At 45.8% G+C, this 17607-nt stretch overlaps 2 long non-coding RNA genes across 2 annotated transcripts; both read right to left on the bottom strand.

The window, feature by feature from the left end:
- Nucleotides 1-6257: 6257 nt before the first annotated feature.
- LOC308627807 lies at nucleotides 6258-9098 on the bottom strand. Its single transcript, XR_014017446.1, has 3 exons — nucleotides 8996-9098; nucleotides 7484-7603; nucleotides 6258-7357 (listed from the first exon to the last, which is right to left on the bottom strand). It is a non-coding gene; the product is annotated as an uncharacterized lncRNA (long non-coding RNA).
- A 6697-nt stretch (nucleotides 9099-15795) lies between these two features.
- LOC308627999 lies at nucleotides 15796-17080 on the bottom strand. Its single transcript, XR_014017487.1, has 3 exons — nucleotides 16916-17080; nucleotides 16444-16667; nucleotides 15796-16018 (listed from the first exon to the last, which is right to left on the bottom strand). It is a non-coding gene; the product is annotated as an uncharacterized lncRNA (long non-coding RNA).
- Between the last annotated feature and the right edge of the window lie 527 nt (nucleotides 17081-17607).

Below are 17607 nucleotides of genomic sequence, written 5' to 3'. Positions count from 1 at the left end.
CTTTGCTGGCTGTCAGCCAGGGGCCACTTTCAGCTCCAAGAGGCCAAGTGAATTCCCTGACACACACCCTCCTCCACCTTCAAAACCAGCAAAGGAAATCTCCTTCTCAAATCCCTCTCACACTTCACATCTGTCTTCGAAGACCTCGCCTGATTAGGCCAGGCTCACCCAGAGTAATCTCCTTTCCCTAAACTCAACTGACTGGGGACCTTAATTACATCTGAAGAATCCCTTCACAGCAGCACCTAGGTTAGTGTTTGACTGAATAGCTGGGAGAAGGTGTGTGTGCACAGGGGCAGGGATCTTGGGAGCCATCTTAGGATTCCACCTACCTCAGTGCCTTGGCTTTGGTTCACTGGGCCTCATTATCTTCTTGATTCAAAAAGAGCAGGAAAAGATCTCTTACTTCTAATTATTTCGATATGCCAGAAAATGAAACTTATTTCGGAGCTGACAATCTATTCTGTGGCCAAATTTCAGAGACCAACATAAAACCCAGCCTACCCTGAAACCTGTTTGTGCAGGCCCAGCAGTATAGTCTCTCACCAGCTATTAGCATCATCAGAACACCCCCAGGCACCCCCAGCCACCAGGTGGTGCTCCGGGGACCACCGGGGCCTGCACAGGTGGGTCTGACCCCATCACCTCACCCCCACTCACTGCTCTTAGAAGGCGCTCTGGTGTCTAAACCCCCACTCCTCAAAGTGCAGTCCTGACCGACAGCATCGGGACAACCTGAGAGACCAGAGGAAATGTGGAATCTCAGGTCCCACCCCAGATCTGCTGAAGCAGAATCAGGCTTTCGACAAGATTCCGGAGAATTTATGTGCACAGCAGAGTTTGAGGAACCCTGGTGTAAACCACACGGCCGAGGACCATACGTTAACTCATTCTGCAAAATGCACTGAAGACGTGGTGAAGACCGAACATGTTACCCCTCCACTGCTCAAGTCCACATTGGTCCCTGCACCGGCAGAGCCTTGATAATGACCTAGATCCACGCTGCATCCAGCCACGGGAGGGGAATCTCTCGACTCAGGCAGTGTTTCCCTAGAATTGCTCCCATCTCCCTGAGTAACACTTTCCCTGGATGCCCAATTCTCTGGCTGTGGCTTTTTCCACCAGATAACCCCACAGGTACCCACAGCTGGGAGGGCCTTGATTTTTTTTCAACTGTAGCCCTGCCACTAGGTGCTCGCTGGGGTACCTCAGGGACCCACAGATAGAGAGACCTCCACCCCACATGTTGCCCACCTCCATGTTGGAGGGGGTCACACAGCACTTAAGTGAACAGCGTCACTGGCTCGCAGCTCATTGGCCAGCACTGGTCACATGCCCCACCCAGCCACCAGGCAGGAAGCGCCAGCTGGCCACACCTGGACGTGGAGAGCTGCGACCATTCAGGGAAGGCCCGCAGCTGCATGAAGAGTTTCCCCCCCACCCCACCGGCCAGCAGGTCCCAGAACCTGGGTCTCCAGGTTTGTCATCATCAGAAGAGGCTGATTCTGCCAGGTTCCAGAAAGCGAAGCTCTGCTGTAGGCTTGGAAGCAGGCTGCATCTTGGTGCCTTTCCTTGGGGCTTGGCGGGTTTCCAACAAGTCACTTAACCTTCCTGGGCCTTGTTTCCTGGTGTGTAACAAGGGCTTCATAGCATCTCCCTCTTAGGACTGTGTGGCGAGATAAGGATTAAAAGAGGAAGAGAGTTGAGCATTGTAGGGACTAAAGGTCCAACCTGCACCCCCCAAACCCTCAGGCTCCAGCCTTGCTGTCACACCTCTGAGAGTGAGTTGATTGGGTGTGGTTCCAACATAGACCTGGTGTCCTTCTTGGTCCAAACTTCACAACCTGCTCTGCGAATCAGGAAGAGAGCGGCCTTGCATCCGGGGCTACCTGCATCCATGCAAGGCCCAGCGTGCCAGCTCCAACCATGTGTAGCTCTGACCATTAAGGCACCTCAGAAGCACAGCCTGTGGTGCACAGAGGCTTGGAGAACTGGTGGGTCACTTTCAGGGGTTCTTCCTGCGAGGAACCAGCTTCCCTTTCTTTCCTGTTCTCTTGGGCCCTATCACCAGGCCAGGTACAGAAGCAGGAGCTCTAACCTTGTATTATGCAGACAACCTTCCTGATGAGGAAGGGCCAGCTCCCAAAGAGGTTTGGATTCTTAACTGGGATGGAACCGAGTCTAGAACAGAGCACACTGACTGTGTCCCAGCTTTGCCCCCAGTCCCTGCTGGGGGCACCAGGGACGAGTGGTTGTCGCAGTCTGGCCAAGGACAGGGTCCCCTGATCCTTTCACACTCAGATCTCACCTTGGCTTTGGTTCACTGGGCCTCATTGTCTTCTTGATTCAAAAAGAGCAGGAAAAGATCTCTTACTTCTAATTATTTCGATACGCCAGAAAATGAAACTTATTTTGGAGCTGACAATCTATTCTGTGGCCAAATTTCAGAGACCAACATAAAACCCAGCCTACTCTGAAACCTGGAGGTGCCTCAGAATCCCCAGAAGTGCTGCCCCCAAAAGAGCCCAAGCACTTTTTCATGCTGTTTGCATCTTCACCCAGACGCTGTGCCTGAGGGGCTTGCTGACATCAGAGGACACGCCAAGGATTCTGAAGACAGAATTTTGCCTTTAACCCCATGGTGATTGGGGCTGGTGAAACATATGATTTTTCACACCCCCATATTTAGCAACTGGCAACACTTGTATAAGTTCGGGCGCTAAGAGCAGCTGGCCTTCTAAAGCACCAGTTTGTTTTACAAGGTGTTTTTGTTGGTTGTTGTTTGGGAATGTGACCGTCATTTTCTCATTTCGAGCAGTACACGAAGAAAAACATCACCTGTCCAGGAAAACCATTGTAACATGTTGTGTTTCAAAGGGGCTAATTTTGGATGGGTCTCAGAAGTTTCTAGACGTCTAAAACAGTCTTGTGTTCTCAGGTGGAAAGAGAGAAGCATCCCTTTAGCAAACAGAGGCGGTGGTATCTGCAGCCCACCTGAGAATACTTTCCAAAATGTCTCATTCATGCTAGTGGGTTTCATCAAGGGAGGCAAGGCCTCCTTGGGGACATTTAGGAAGTCGATGGGGCCTTTTCTGTTGTCACCATGATGGGGGAGGGACTCTGACAGCATTTGTCAGATACAAATCAGGAATTCCGGGACAGTCCTTCACAACAAAGAATCACGCCACGTCCCCTGTGATTTTCGAACGTCATTCATGACATCTGTGTAGGTGAAAATCCATTCATTATTATCTGAGCCTGAACTGAACCCCGTATTACATGTAAACATTGTGTTGTGGTTTTTTTTTTTAACATGGCTTAAAATACACTGACTCTCCCAGTAATGCCACCACTGCACATATCAAGAGAAATCTATACAGTACTTTGATTTGTTTGGAATTTTTCCAAGAGTCATTCTTCAGTCTGGACAATTAGGGCACAAACACCATTGCTTTCCAGGTGCTTCCATCGCCGGAACCACACCCCTGCTCTGGTCCGCATTTATAGCTGTTGCACTCGTGGTGATTCTATATTTAGAAGCAGGCCAGTGTGCACACGTCACTCAGAGAATCCTTTCGCCCAGCAGGGCACGATGGCGAGAGTAAGGGATAGGCAGGGGGAAAAAAAGGCTGAAATATTCGTCTTAGGTTCCCCAGTATTTAAGTTTATACCACAGACCCAAAACATAATCGTGTCTAAGAGGAAAAAAAAAAAGTCCATGTATGAAAAATTCCCTTTGGGGACAGGATGGGTCAGTGTAATTAGAAATCAGATCCCATGGCCTCCAAATCTCTTCCAGGATTCTGTCTTCTGCACCAACAAGGATTTAGGTGCACCAAGAGACCTCCCTGGGCCGGCAAATCCTTGCAGCTTACAGACATGCTGTTCTCAGCCATTGCCCTTCCTGGCTAAGGTCAAACACTACATCCCCAGCCTGATGGCAGAGCCTGGGTTTTGTAGCAACTGGTGCCCCGGTTCTGCTCTCACCTGCTAGAGAGGTGCCCCATCACTTAGTGCAGGCGCCAATGAGCCCAGATTGAGGTCCCAGCTCCCCTCGTTCCAGCCAGGTGACCCTGGGCTGACTCCTCACCCTAAGCCTCTTTTTTCTAAGGGAGGACAAGAGTATCTCCTCATAGGGTTGTGGTGGAGGCTGCATGGGGTAACGAGCAATGGTCCTAGGGCCGTGTTTAGAGGGAGGGGCTCTCCCCTAGCAAAGATGACCCTCCCACTGCTGCCATGTCTAGATTTCACTGTCCTGGAGCAGGTTTAGTACAGCTTTGGGCTCAAGTGTAGGGTGAACCCCTTCCTTAACTTTCCATCCCAAATGGCATCTCATCTTGTGGGTCCTTAGTCCAACTTGGAGGCATCCTAACTCCCCACCTGGGTGACACTGGAAACTTTGGCAAGCTTATCATCCTGACAGTCTCAAAGGGGTACCATTCTTCCCCTGACTCCTGGAGACCCTGCCTGTCTTCAAGCTTCTCCCACCATGATGCTGAGATCTGAAAGGTCAGGTGCTGAGGCTCATTACCTCTGTCTTTCCAGAGCAATGGACACAGTGAGTGCTTCATAACTGCTCACTGGATGGATGGATAGAGAGATGGATGGATGGATGGGTGGGTGGACAGATCTAATAGCAAACTCAGCCCAGATAGGAAGCCCCACATTAGATGACAATTGTTTCGAAATGGCTCTCTCTCCTCCCTGGGAGAGAAAGGAGCTCTCCCCTCCTGCCTGAGGCCCCCTCTGCAGGGCTCTCTGCAGAAGCAGAGACGAGAGAAACTGGTGGTAGTTTGAGTTCATCACAAATCTCAAATCATTTTTCAAACTCTTGGCCCAGTCCCTTGGACCCTTTGCCAAGCACGTTTCTCCTTGGTTTTTAAACCCTGGGGAAATATTATCTGAATGTTTCCAATTCATTTATGCTCAGCTCATCAACATGCCATTGTATAAGGGCTGTGTGAACTCCAAAAGGTCTGGGAAGATTTCCCTTCGCGTGGTTATCTGTGAAAGGCAGCCTGGGTCTTCCTAAGTAGATGGAGTGCCCCGCTGTGCTGTGGGCAGTGCTCACCCCCATCCCCCACCCCCTTGATAACCTGGGCAGGCTTAAGAACAGACAAATCCCACTTCAGGGAAGGAGGTCAGGCTGGGCGCTGTCCAGGCCACCTTACCTCCACAAACAAGAAAGAACTCTTGGGCCCAGTTAGGAAATTTGAGTCCCCAAATGCAAACATTTTCAGAAAGAATCCTCCTATGCAAACATTCCTTTAAATACAAATGAGGAGTCTCCAGAATTCTCCAGATGGGTGCTGAAAGCGGGAGGGACATATCCAAGACAAGGAGGCTAAAAGAGTCTCAGCCTCCTCTTCCATTTCTTCCTGACTGGTTTAAAGGTTTAAGAGGGATTGTGTCTTCCAGTGCCCAGAGCCCTGCTACATTCAGGATCCCCTACAAGAGAGTCCGGGAAGCGTCTGGGGTGGGCTGATCTCCTCACAGCCTCCAACTCACTCTACAATGCAGCCTGGAGACAGAAGGAGAGCAAATGCACAGGATCTTCTGGAAACACCTTCTCCATTCCATGGGCTGTTCCCTACCACCTATCCCCTCCTCCCATCAGCAACTCTCCAAATGTAGGGATGGAAGTATCTTCCTCACCCCCAACCACTTCTTCACTTTCATCTCCATGACACAGTTCAGACCTTTCCTGCGGGGGTTGAGGGGGTGCATCAGAAATCAGAAAAAGCGGAAGTCAATAAAATTGAAAACAGAAAGTCAATAGAGAAAATCAATGAAACAAAAAATTGATTCTTTGAAAAGATCCATAAAACTGACAAACCTCTAGCAAGACCGGCAAAAAAGAGAAAATACAAATTACCAGTATCATCAATGAAATGGGATAAAACAAGAGATATAACAGATATCACATGGATAATAAGGACATATTACAAACTACACTACATGCATAAATTTGACAATTTAGATGAAATGAACAAATTCCTTGAAAATTAGTAACCACCACAATTTATCCAAGATGAAAGAGATACTATGAACAGCCCTATAACTAATAAATTAAACTCATAATTTTAAAACTTCCTAAACAGAAATCCCCAGGCCCAGATGATTTCACTGAAAGGAAGTTTTTTTATTTTAACACAAATTTTACACAGTTTCTTCCAGAAAATAGAAATTTATTTTATGAACCTAGTATTACTTGATATCAAACCAGACAAAGACAGTATAAAAAAAGAAAACTACAGACAAGACAGATGTATCTCACGACTATGGATGCTAAAATCCTTAACAAAATATTAATAAATAAAATTTAGCAGTATATAAAAAGAATACCACATGGTAAGTGGGGTTTATTTCAGAGATGCAAGGTTGGTTCAATACTTGAAAATCAATCAATGTAGTTCACCATCAACAGGTGAAAGGAGACAAATTACAAGATCATATCAATTAATGCAGAACAAAGCATTTGACAAAATTCAGTACCTGTTTGAGACAAAAGCTCTCAGAAAACTAGGAATAGAGGAGAATTTCCTCAACTTGACAAGCAACATCTATCAAAAACTATACTTTAAGTCCCTTACATACGAACTAGTCCCACTCCAAGAACGTGTTCGTAAATCCAATTTGTTCGTAAGTTCGACAAATTTAGCCTACGTACCCAACTAATACAATCGGCTACATAGTACTGTACTGTAACCAGTTTATAATACTTTTCACACAAATCATATATGAAAAACAAACACAAAAAATAAAGAAAACATTCTTAATCTTAGAGTACAGTCCCTTGAAAAGTACAGTAGAACAGTCCAACAGCTGGCATACCGGGGCTGGCATCGAGTGAACAGGCAAGAAGAATTACTGACTGGAGGAGGGAGAGGAGGTGGGAGATGGTAGAGCTGAAGGATTGTCAGCAATAGGAGAGAGAGGGCAAGCTGCAATTCCACTCATGCCCGACTTCAATGGCACAGGTTCTGGTTCCTTGCTGCATTCAATTTTATCTACCCACTTGAAAAAAAATGAGCCAGTGATGTCTGGGTAGTAGCTCTTTTTTTCTCATCATAGATGACACGGTAGTACTGGATTGCATTCTGAACGGCTGCTGCAATCTTTGTGTACCGTTCTAGGTTCGGGTCCTGTGTCTCAAAAACTAACAGTGCCTCCTCAAATAAAGAAAATTCCCTTGTCATTTCCTTCATCTCTTTGGTTCTTCAGTTACTTCTTCTTCCTCTTGTTGCTCCACTCTCTCAATTATTTTCACTTTTGTTTCCATCTTTATTGCTCGGCACTTCTTAGCAGTACCAGCTACATCACCACTGCTTTTACGCTTGCTTCCAGACATCCTGGGCTTGAAATAAAGATAGTGTACTACTGTACTCTACACAGTACTGTACAGTAAAGTACACAAAAGCACAACCACTTGTAGAGGATGCATGCATGTGACAATGTACACCAGACAAGTGAACTAACTCACGTGACTGGACATGTGAACACACGTTCGCACCTTCAAAAGTTCACAACTTGAAGGTTTGTATGTAGGGGACTTACTGTAGCTACCATCAAACTTAATGATGAAAGACTGACTGCTTTCCACCTAAGATCAAGAACAAGAGAAGGATGTCTGCTCGCACCACTATTAACAACATAGTATTGGAAGTTCTAGCTAAGGCAATGAGGCAAGAAAAGTAAATAAAAGGCTTACAGATCAGAAGGGAAGTAAAGTGTTGCTCTTTGCAAATGACGTGATGGTCTCCATAGAAAATTCTATGGAATCTACCAAAAAAAAAACCTCCTAGAACTAACAAGGGAGTTCACCAAGGTCTCAAGGTAAAAAATAAACATACAAAAATTAATTGTATTTCTATATCTTCACATGAATACATGGAAACCAAAACTAAACGTAAAATACCATTTACAATCCCTTTAAAAAATGAAATATTTAAGTATAAATCTAACGAAATAAGTATAAGACTTGTATGCTAAGATCTAGAAACTGCTGATGAAAGAAATTAAAAAACATAAACATATAGAGAGACACCCTATGTTCATGGACTGTAATACTCAACATAGTAAAGATATCAATTCTCCTTAAATTGATGTACAGGTTTAAAGTAATTCCTATCAAAATCTCAGCAAAATATTTGTAAATATAAGCAAGATTATTCAAAAATTTGTATGAAGAGACAAAGGAATTAGAATAGGTAAAATAATTTCAAGGAAGAAGAATAAAATAGAGGTCACTCAACCCAATTTTAAGACATTATGTAACTATGGTAATCAAGACTGTGAGGTATTGTCAGAAGAATAGACACATAGACCAATGGAACAGAATGGAAAACCAAAACATGGCCCCACACAAGAACAACCAACTGACTTTTGACAAACGTGTAAAAGCAGTTCTATGGAGGAAGGGTAGAGTTTTCAACAAATCGTGCTGGAGTCACTGGATATCCAAAGGCAAAAAAAAAAAAAAAAGAACCTCAACCACATCTCAAATCTTGTACAAAATTAACTGTAAATAGGTCATATATTTAAATTTCAAATGTAAACTATAAAACGTTTGTAAGAATACATAGGGGGAAATCTTCAGCATCTAGGGCTTGGTAAAGAGCTGTTAAACTTGACACAAAAAGCACAACTCATGAAAGGAAACAATAGATAAAGTGGACTTCATCAAAATTAAAAACTATTGCTCTTCAAAAGACCTGTTAAGAGAATGAAAAGAAAAACTACAGACTGGATATTAGTTCTCTATTTCTTCCATAGCAAATTACCACAAATTTAACAGCTTAAAACAACACCCATTCATTCTCTTACAGTTATGTAGGTCAGAAGTCTGGTAGGCTAGGCTAGTTTCTCTGCTCTAGGTCTCCTTTAGCAGGAGGGCTGTGCTCCTTTACAGACCCAGGTGATTAATCTTCCAGACTCATTCTGGTTGGTGGCAGAGTTCAGTTTCACTCATTTGTAGGATTAATGTTGCCATTACCTTGCTGGGGTCATTCTTAGCTTCTAGACATCTCCTGCATTCCTTTGCTAGTGATCCACTTCCTCCATCTTCAAAGTCAGCAATGGTGGGTTGAATCCTTCTCACACTTCAAATCATTCTGACCTCCTCCCCCTTCCCCCTCCCCCCCCCTCCTCCTCCTCCTCCTCCTCCTCCTTCTTCTTCTTCTTCTTTTCTTCTTCTTCTTTCCCTCCCCCCTCTCTCTCTGTCCCCTGCTTGCTTCCTCTTCTACCTTTAAGGTCTCACATACTTACATTGAGCCAGATAATTCATAATTTCCCTATTTCAAAATCACTCACTTACTAATGTTTTTTTAAATATTTATTTAGTTAGGCCGCACCAAGTCTTAGCTGTGGCATGTGAACTCTTGTTGCAGCATTCATGCAGGATCTAGTTCCCCAACCAGGGATCAAACCCGGGCCCCCTGCATTGGGAGCTGTGGACCACTGGACCACCAGGGAAGTCCCTCACTTACTAATTTTAATTGCATCTGAAAACTCCCTTCACAGCAGTACCTAGATTAATGTTTGACTGAATAATCAGGGAACAGGAATCTTGGAGGGAAATCTTTGAGATTTTGCTTACCACAGACTTGGAGAAATTCTTTGCAAAACCATATATCTGACTCAGATCTAGAAAATGGGCAAAGAGATGAAAAGCATTTCACTGGAGAGGATACACGAATGGCAAATAAGCACATAAAAAGATGGTCAACAACACTAGTCATTAGAGAAAGGCAAATTAAGATTACAATGAGATATCACTACACACCTATCAGAATTGCTAAAATGAAAATAGTGACAAAACCAAATGCTGATGAGGATTTGGAGGAACTGGATCTCTCCTCCATTGTTGGCGGGAATGTAAAATAGTACAGCCACTGCAGTCCTGGGTGTTTATCCCAGATAAGTAAAAACTTATGTCCACACAAAAACTTTTACACAAATTTATATTGTTACCTTATTTCTTTTATAATAGCCCGAAACTGGAAATAACCAAAATGTCCTTCAATGAACGGATGAATGGTTAAATGTACTGGTACAACCATACTATGAATGTATTAGTAAGCATTCTCTAGAGCTAGATAGAAGATAGATAGATAATAGATAGATACATAGATGATAGATAGATTTTAAGGAATTGGCTTGTATAATTGTGGAGACTGTCAAGCCTAGAATCTGCAGAATAACCTGGCAGGCTGGAGACGCAGAGAAGAGTTGATGTTGTAGCTCAAATCTGAAGACAGTCTGTAGGCAATTTCCTTCTTCCTTGGGAGAAGTCAATCTTTTTTCCATTAAGTCCTTCAATGAATTGGATGAGGCCCACTCACATTATGGGCCTCTGCTGTATTCAAATCCTACTGATTTAAATGTTAATCTCATCTTTAAAAATATCTTCACAGAAACAAATAGAATAATGTTTGACCAAGTATCTGGGAACCATGACCTAGCCAAGTTAACGCATAAAATTAACATCACAATGGAGTACTACTCAGCGATAAAAAGGAATCGCAGGTTGAAACTCCGGGGAATTCTGCCGAATGAAAAAATGCAGTCTCAAAAGGTCACATACTGTATGATTCAATTTACATAGCATTTTCAAAATAACCAAAATACAGACATGGAAAACAGATTAGTGTTTGTGGGGAGAGAAGGGTGTGACTATCGGGAAACACGGGGGGGATTTCTATGGTGATGGAGCAGTTCTGTACCTTGATTGCTGTGGTGGTTTCAGGAATCTACACGTGTAACAATGCGGCATAAAACTATACACACACATTGTGCCAAGGCCAGTTTCCTGCGTTTGATATTGTACCAGAATTATTTAAGTTGTAACCGGTGGGGTTAACTGATGGAGAACACACGGGGCTTCTCTGCACCATCTTTGCAACTTCCCATGAATCTACAACATTTTAAGAATAAAAAATTATTTAAAAAAGGATTTATAGCAAAGAGTCAACATGCATATTTTCAAAAGTAAGCAAGTATTCCTCTGAAATCACACAAACTTTTTTTTTAATCTTTTTCCTGTTTTTTTTTTTTTTTTTTTACAAGAATGTCCAAAACTTTTCGCTCAGAAGGAATTTAGACAGGCACCAATGAATGCAGTGATGCCTGATAATACCTAAGGAAGGAAGCAGGAAAGGGAAGCAAAGGTTAGGATGCCCTCTGCCTGAATTCCAAGAAGCCACTGAGGTGACCAAACCCCGAGCTGGCAGGCTCCTGGAGCCTGAACCCCTCACTCTCTTCCTTATTCTCTCCTTAAGTGATCCTGGGTTTGCAGGGGCTGCTGAGATAGGCCAATGGCCCATCAAAAGCAGTCCCTCTGAACCAGAATTTGTTCTTTTCCATTTCCTCACCTTTTTAAGACAATTTCCTTTCTTTCCATTTCTGTCTAAACCAACAGCTATAAATAAAGCAACACCACTGTCTGCAAAGACCACCCAAATCTGTGTTCATAAATTCCATTCATATGACCATAATAAGCCCACAGATATGATCAACCTTTCCCAAAGCAAGTTATTTATAACCATTAGTGGTGACAATTGAAAAATGCATGTGCAATTTATTTTTGAAGCCACAGAGATTCATTGAAGCTGATCCTCTAGTTATGGGACTAGACTGCATACACATTGCCTTTCAAATAGTACTCTAAAATCAAAATAAGGGAATTCCCTGGAGGTCCCATGGTTAGGACTCGGCACTTTCACTGCCGTGGGCCTGGGTTCAATCCCTGGTTGGGAAACTAAGATCCTGCAAGCCTCGGGGAGAGGCCAAAAAAATAATAATAATAAAATTTTTTAAATAAAATAAAAATAAGAACCATGTAGACAGGACCTTAGGGGAGCCTAAAGGACCTGCCACAAAAGAGGGCAGCAACCGATGGCCTCCAGTCCAAGGGGTAGGACAGGTTTGGGATGACACAACCGGACTGGCTCCTGGGAACACGGTCCACAGTGAGGAGGCTTGTCTATGGTGCTGCCCAATCCCTGTCCAGCAGCCTTGACTCCTTCTTGCTCAGCAAGGTCCTCCTTCCCCTCTGACCCTGTCAACCGGGTGTTCACTGACCCCCCGCCAACCCAGGGCTCTGTGCCTTCTGCTGGGACCTCCTCCCCACCTCCCCATCCATGAGAATGAATAAGCAGGGTTTGGCTGACCCCACTTCCTGCCTGTGGTTATTACAGCTGACTCACCAGACCATCCTGGGTACACAGTTTTGAATATTGAAGCAATTCACTTAACGTTAGATCATATTTCCCTCTGTCATTACATATTCTTGGAAAACATGATTTTTAATGGCTGCAAACATTGCCGGGACCATCTGCTTATTTGATGTTTGGCATTCAAGCTGGCAGACAGAGAAAACAAATTTATGGCTACTAAAGGGGAAAGGGGGGGGTAGGATAAATTAGGAGTTTGGGATTAGCAGATACACAATACTATATATAAAGTAGATAAACGACAAGGTCCTACTGTACAGCACAGGAAACTATACTCAATATCTTGTAATAAAGTAAAATGGAAAAGATCTGAAAAAATATATATATATAATGTATATCTGTAACTGAATCACTTTGCTGTACAGTGATTTACAGCATTGTAAATCAACTATGCTTCAATCCTATAATAAGGCAGTTTCCTATCTATTTGAACAAATACTATAATATCCAAATTATTATCCCAAACCTCCTTGCCTCTTAGGAACTTGAGTTGGAAAGGGTGAGGGTCGACTTTTTAAACCCTTAGTGCGGGAGTCAGGTAGAAACCTTCTTCCTGTACATAGACCATCTTCAGATAGGTCTGAAGAAGAGAAAGGACACATTAGTCCCCTGTGTGGGACCCTCAGTAAAGATTATGAGAAAGTCAGGCGATGGTAACCACAGTCTTGTTTATTGAACACGTACTAAGTTGCAGGCTCTGCACAAAGCACTTTGATGGAAACCTATATCACCACCCCTTCATGGCAGTATTTTTAGCCCAAAATGACAAGGGGACGAATGTTAGCTGCACGTTGCAAGAGCTGAGATTCGAGAGTCCAGATCAGGGTGTGTAGCCAGCAAGCAGTGTTCCAAAGCGAGGGTCCCTGAGTCCCCTGCCTTCCACGGGTATTTCCTGGTCAAATATATGAGAAACCCACGACACTTTCCATGACTGACGGTTCCTGAGAACACTGCCCCCAGCTTTTGCTGTTCTCTACCTTGTGTCCCCCCATAGAACAGGACAAAGGAGGAGGCATCTGTCATTTGCGTCTCCTGATTGTTCTGTGGTAGACTCTGTTTCCAAAGTGGTCACAAGAACACCTCTGATCGCACCTGCCCTCCCAGAACCTGACATTCTTCACCAAGGGGTGGGATCTAACTGATCCACACAAGCTTGGAACTTATTTACATTCAAGAGTGTAGCAAAAGTGTCACACCTGGTTTCCAAAGCTAGGTAATCAAAGCTGAGACAGTTTCCACCAAGTAGTTGGAATCCAGAGATTCATGTACGATAAGTCCCGTACAAACGAACCTTCAAGTTGCTAACTTTCAAAGATGCAAACGTGAGGTGGCATGCCCAATCACATCAGGCGTGAGTGAAACTGCAGCTTGCCCTCCATCTCCTGTTGCTGGCGATCCTTCAGCTCTACCATCTCCCACCTCCTCTCCCTCCTCCAGTCAGTAACTCTTCTTGCCTGTTCACTCGATGCCAGCCCCGGTATGCCAGCTGTTGGACTTTTCAAGGGACTGTACTGTAAGATTTAAAATGTCTTCTTTATTTTTTGTGTTTGTTTGGTTTTTATTTTATTATTTGTGTGAAAAGTATTATAAACCTATTACAGTACAGTACTATATAGCTGATTGTGTTCATTGGATAGGTAGGCTAACTTTGTTGGACTTACGAACAAATTGGACATACAAACATGCTCTTGGAATGGAACTTGTTCCTATGTAGGGGACTTACTGTAAGAAGTATGACCTCTCTGAGGCCACCATGCTGAGAGAAAACTCAGGCCATGTGTAGGTGTTCTGGCCGATAGGACCAGCTTAAGTCCCAGCTAATGGCCAGCATCGATCGCCACAAACACAGGCAAGCCTCTGGATGATTCCTGGTCTCAGCCTCTGTGTCTCCGCAGCTGAGGCCCCAGACATCGTGGAGCAAAGACTGGACAATGGGGCCAATGTAGCTCATGAGCTGTCACTACGACAAGGACATGGAGGGCAAACTCATTAATGACTGTTGTCACTTCTAAGAATATTTGTGGGTAGAGTCAGTGCTCAAGAAAACTTGAATTTCCCGGAATTTCCATGAAAGAAACTCGATGAAAATAAAGACTAGATGACCCCAAACTCACAAAGTTCATAGCTCCGTGAAAAGGCTGGATTAGGGAACCTGGTTGGTCCCAGAGACCAAACTGGAGACTCCCACTATCACTGCCCAGTGAAGCCCTTGGAAATGCCACAGGGAAGAGTTGGGTCTGCTAAGTATTGGCCACTAAGTCTCGCAGATGACAGGAGAGAAATGGGCTGTCAAGAGAGACCAGTTCTCCCCGAGTTGTGCATATCCTCCAGAAAGAAAACACAGTAAACAGAGTTGCCCTGGCTGCTCTTCCCAGTGGGTGGGACTCAGATGGGCCGAGAAAGAGAGACCGTTATCAAAAACAGCATGGTGGCCACATTCCTTGCAAATGTGGCCCAACATGTGTCAGGCTCTCACCATCTCCCCAGTCAGACGTGACACAGCTCCTCTCTGGGGGCAGGTCAGCAAGTTGAGTGGAGAAAAACAAAGTGTTCAACCCAACCCTCCAGGGAAGGGGAGAGGAAGCTTCCTCCCCTCAAGGTGACCTTGAGAACAGAGGAAAAAATTCCCCACCTAGAGAGCATATTAAAGGATTTTAGGGGACTTCCCCAGTGGTCCAGTGGTTCAGACTCCACGCTTCCACTGCAGGGGGCCCGGGTTCGATCCCTGGTCAGGGAACTAAGGTCCCACATGCCAGGCAGTGTGGTCAAAAATTTAAAAATAAAAGGATTTTAGGTGCAATTGCTCCACGATTCTCTCCAAGGCACTTGTGTTAAAGTTGCTTTCACAGCTCACTCTGACCTCAGCAATGCTCCTAAGAGAGGCCCAAATAATAAAGAATGCTTCACACGTGTCTACAACTCAAAGCCTCCCAGCCACTCAGAAAGGGAGCGCTGGCTTGAACGGGGAGAGCCTGCATGGGACTCACTGGACTCCTTTCTCTCTGAGGACAGGCCAGGCCTGGCTCATCTCTCCCCTGCCCACACTGCTTTGCACAAAATGAGAACTCATCTTGGTAGAGCGTTGACTATGGAGGAAGATGGAGGTCATTGGTCATGGTGGGAGAGTAAAGGGACAGCACTGCCCAGCCCCAGGAGGAGAGGGTTCATGGAACACACACAGCAAAGCTCGCCCAGACACACCCTGATTTTCTTGGAAACCAGTAAGACAGAGGAGGAGGGGGCACCAGGCTGCTTTGCGGGGGCTCCCCTCCTCCCAGCCCCTCTTCTGGGCACCAACCCTCCACACTTTGTGTTCAAGCCTGGTCTTAGATGGGAAGATCAGGCTGGGCAGGTAAGTGGCAAGAGAGTAGCTTGCAGTAATTGTGTTCCCAGAGCTGCTGCCAGATGGAAAAACAAAAACCATGATTGGATCTGGGTTTTTTAATACATTTATTTATTTATTTTTGGCTGCACTGGGTCTTCGTTGCTGCACGCAGGCTTCTCTAGTTGCAGCGAGCGAGGGCTTCTCTTTGTTGCAGTGAGTGGGCTTCTCATTGCGGTGGCTTCTCTTGTTGCAGAGCATGGGCTCTAGGTGCGTGGGCTTCAGTAGTTGTGGCACGCGGGCTCAGTAGTTGTGGCTCGAGGACTCTAGAGCACAGGCGCAGTAGTTGTGGCTCATGGGCCTAGTTGCTCCGCGGCATGTGGGATGTTCCCAGACCAGGGCTCAAACCCGTGTCCCCTGCACTGGCCGGCGGATTCTTAACCACTGCGCCACCAAGGAAGTCCTGGATTTTTAAACCACTGGCAGTTTGTAAGGACTGCTTCCTCCTCATTTCCCTAAGAACACATTTGGGTTCCGGGGAGTGTGACAGCAAGTACTGTCTGGACATTTCATCTCATCTGTTACCAGCAACAGCTACATCCTTTGGAATCTGGTACAGTTCCCTTTGTATTACTGATGCTCCATCAATGCTGATCAAATCAAGGAAAAACTTAAGAGTAGCTCCTGTGCATTTTAAGACCCTTGTCCGCCTCTGACACTGCAACTTTGGGTTTCAGGGCTTTCATGGTCCCCACTGGCATAACAAATGCCCCTGGGTGGCCAGAAGGCTAGCAGAGCCATCTCTACACTAAATCAGTGTGGCCGGCGGGGCAGATGTCTCACCCACCAGCCTCATACACAGCTTCAAGTCTATGGGGTTCCCGGCACCTGGGAAATCTCAGATCTTTCCAAAAGCCTTTTGCACAGTAGCTCGTTCTGGCTTCCTTGGCTGGGGGGATGAGCCACCCCCCGGGCCTCTTGACCACAGGCTTTGTGGGGACAGTTGTTCCCTGAGTGTGGGAATTTCAGAGATGGAAGGAATCTCGCATTTGCTGCTTCCGGCTGGTCCTGGGCTTCATCCTGATGGAGTTCTACCTTCTGGCAAGGAGGAGCTGGAGAGAACATCACTTTATCCACAAGCCAGATTCCCCCCACCATTTCCCAGCTCCCTCTCCGCTTCCCACAGGAATTCCACCCCCGGCAAGGGCAGGAAGAGGGCCCAGGAACCCCTACCTGCTGAGCCCTCCTGCTTACACCACCCCATGTCCCCCCAGTAATGACATATGGGAAGAGAAGGTCAAAGGTGGCCTTGACAGTAACTGGTGATGCACTTAGCATCCCACCCTGTACCACCTCTTACCTCCCCAAGAGAAGAGAATGGAGTCATCCAACTGCTCCACACCAGGCATGTTCAAGGACTGGGGACACAGCAGGAAAGAGCACAAAGGCGACTGGCCGCAGCTGTTTCTCCCGCTGCACCACCGGCACGTCCCCGACAGCAGCAGGCACGATGCTGCACCGGCCATCTCCCTCGGAAATGACGTTCATGTCTAACACCCCAAGTCTCTGACTCACCAGCTGCCTTGATTCTTCCTGCCAGCTGCAGGGACGAGGTGAGACAGCAAATCTTTGGAGCTCCCAGCCATCGACAGAAAAGTCCATGATTTCCAGGGGTCCCCAAACCTTGGGGCCTGGCTTTTCGGGAAGGTACACACTGGGATGTGACAATTTGGCAGCCAAACCCCCCTGCTCCAAGCTGCAGATTAAAACCCCAACCCTGCAGAACTCCACGTCTAAGGGTCACAGACACAGCTATAAGACAGGGGCATGAGGCTGGGGTAAGAGGACAATTGAGGCCACCTTTAGCTCCTGGCTCCCACCAGAGATTGAGGTCAGGCTGTGGCAGTGAAAGCACTGAATCCTAGCCTCTAGACCACCAGGGACCAGTGGCCAGTGACAAGGCCCTGGCCCGTCAGCTGTGTAGAAATGAATTTCCACAGAGAGACAGAAAGTAGTGAAACAAGCAAAGTGTTTATTAGGAGGAAAAAGGGT

Source organism: Mesoplodon bidens (assembly GCF_964165515.1).
Source record: "Mesoplodon bidens genome assembly, chromosome: 14".
NCBI lineage: Eukaryota > Metazoa > Chordata > Mammalia > Artiodactyla > Ziphiidae > Mesoplodon > Mesoplodon bidens.
This window is presented reverse-complemented; position numbering and strand designations above follow the sequence as displayed.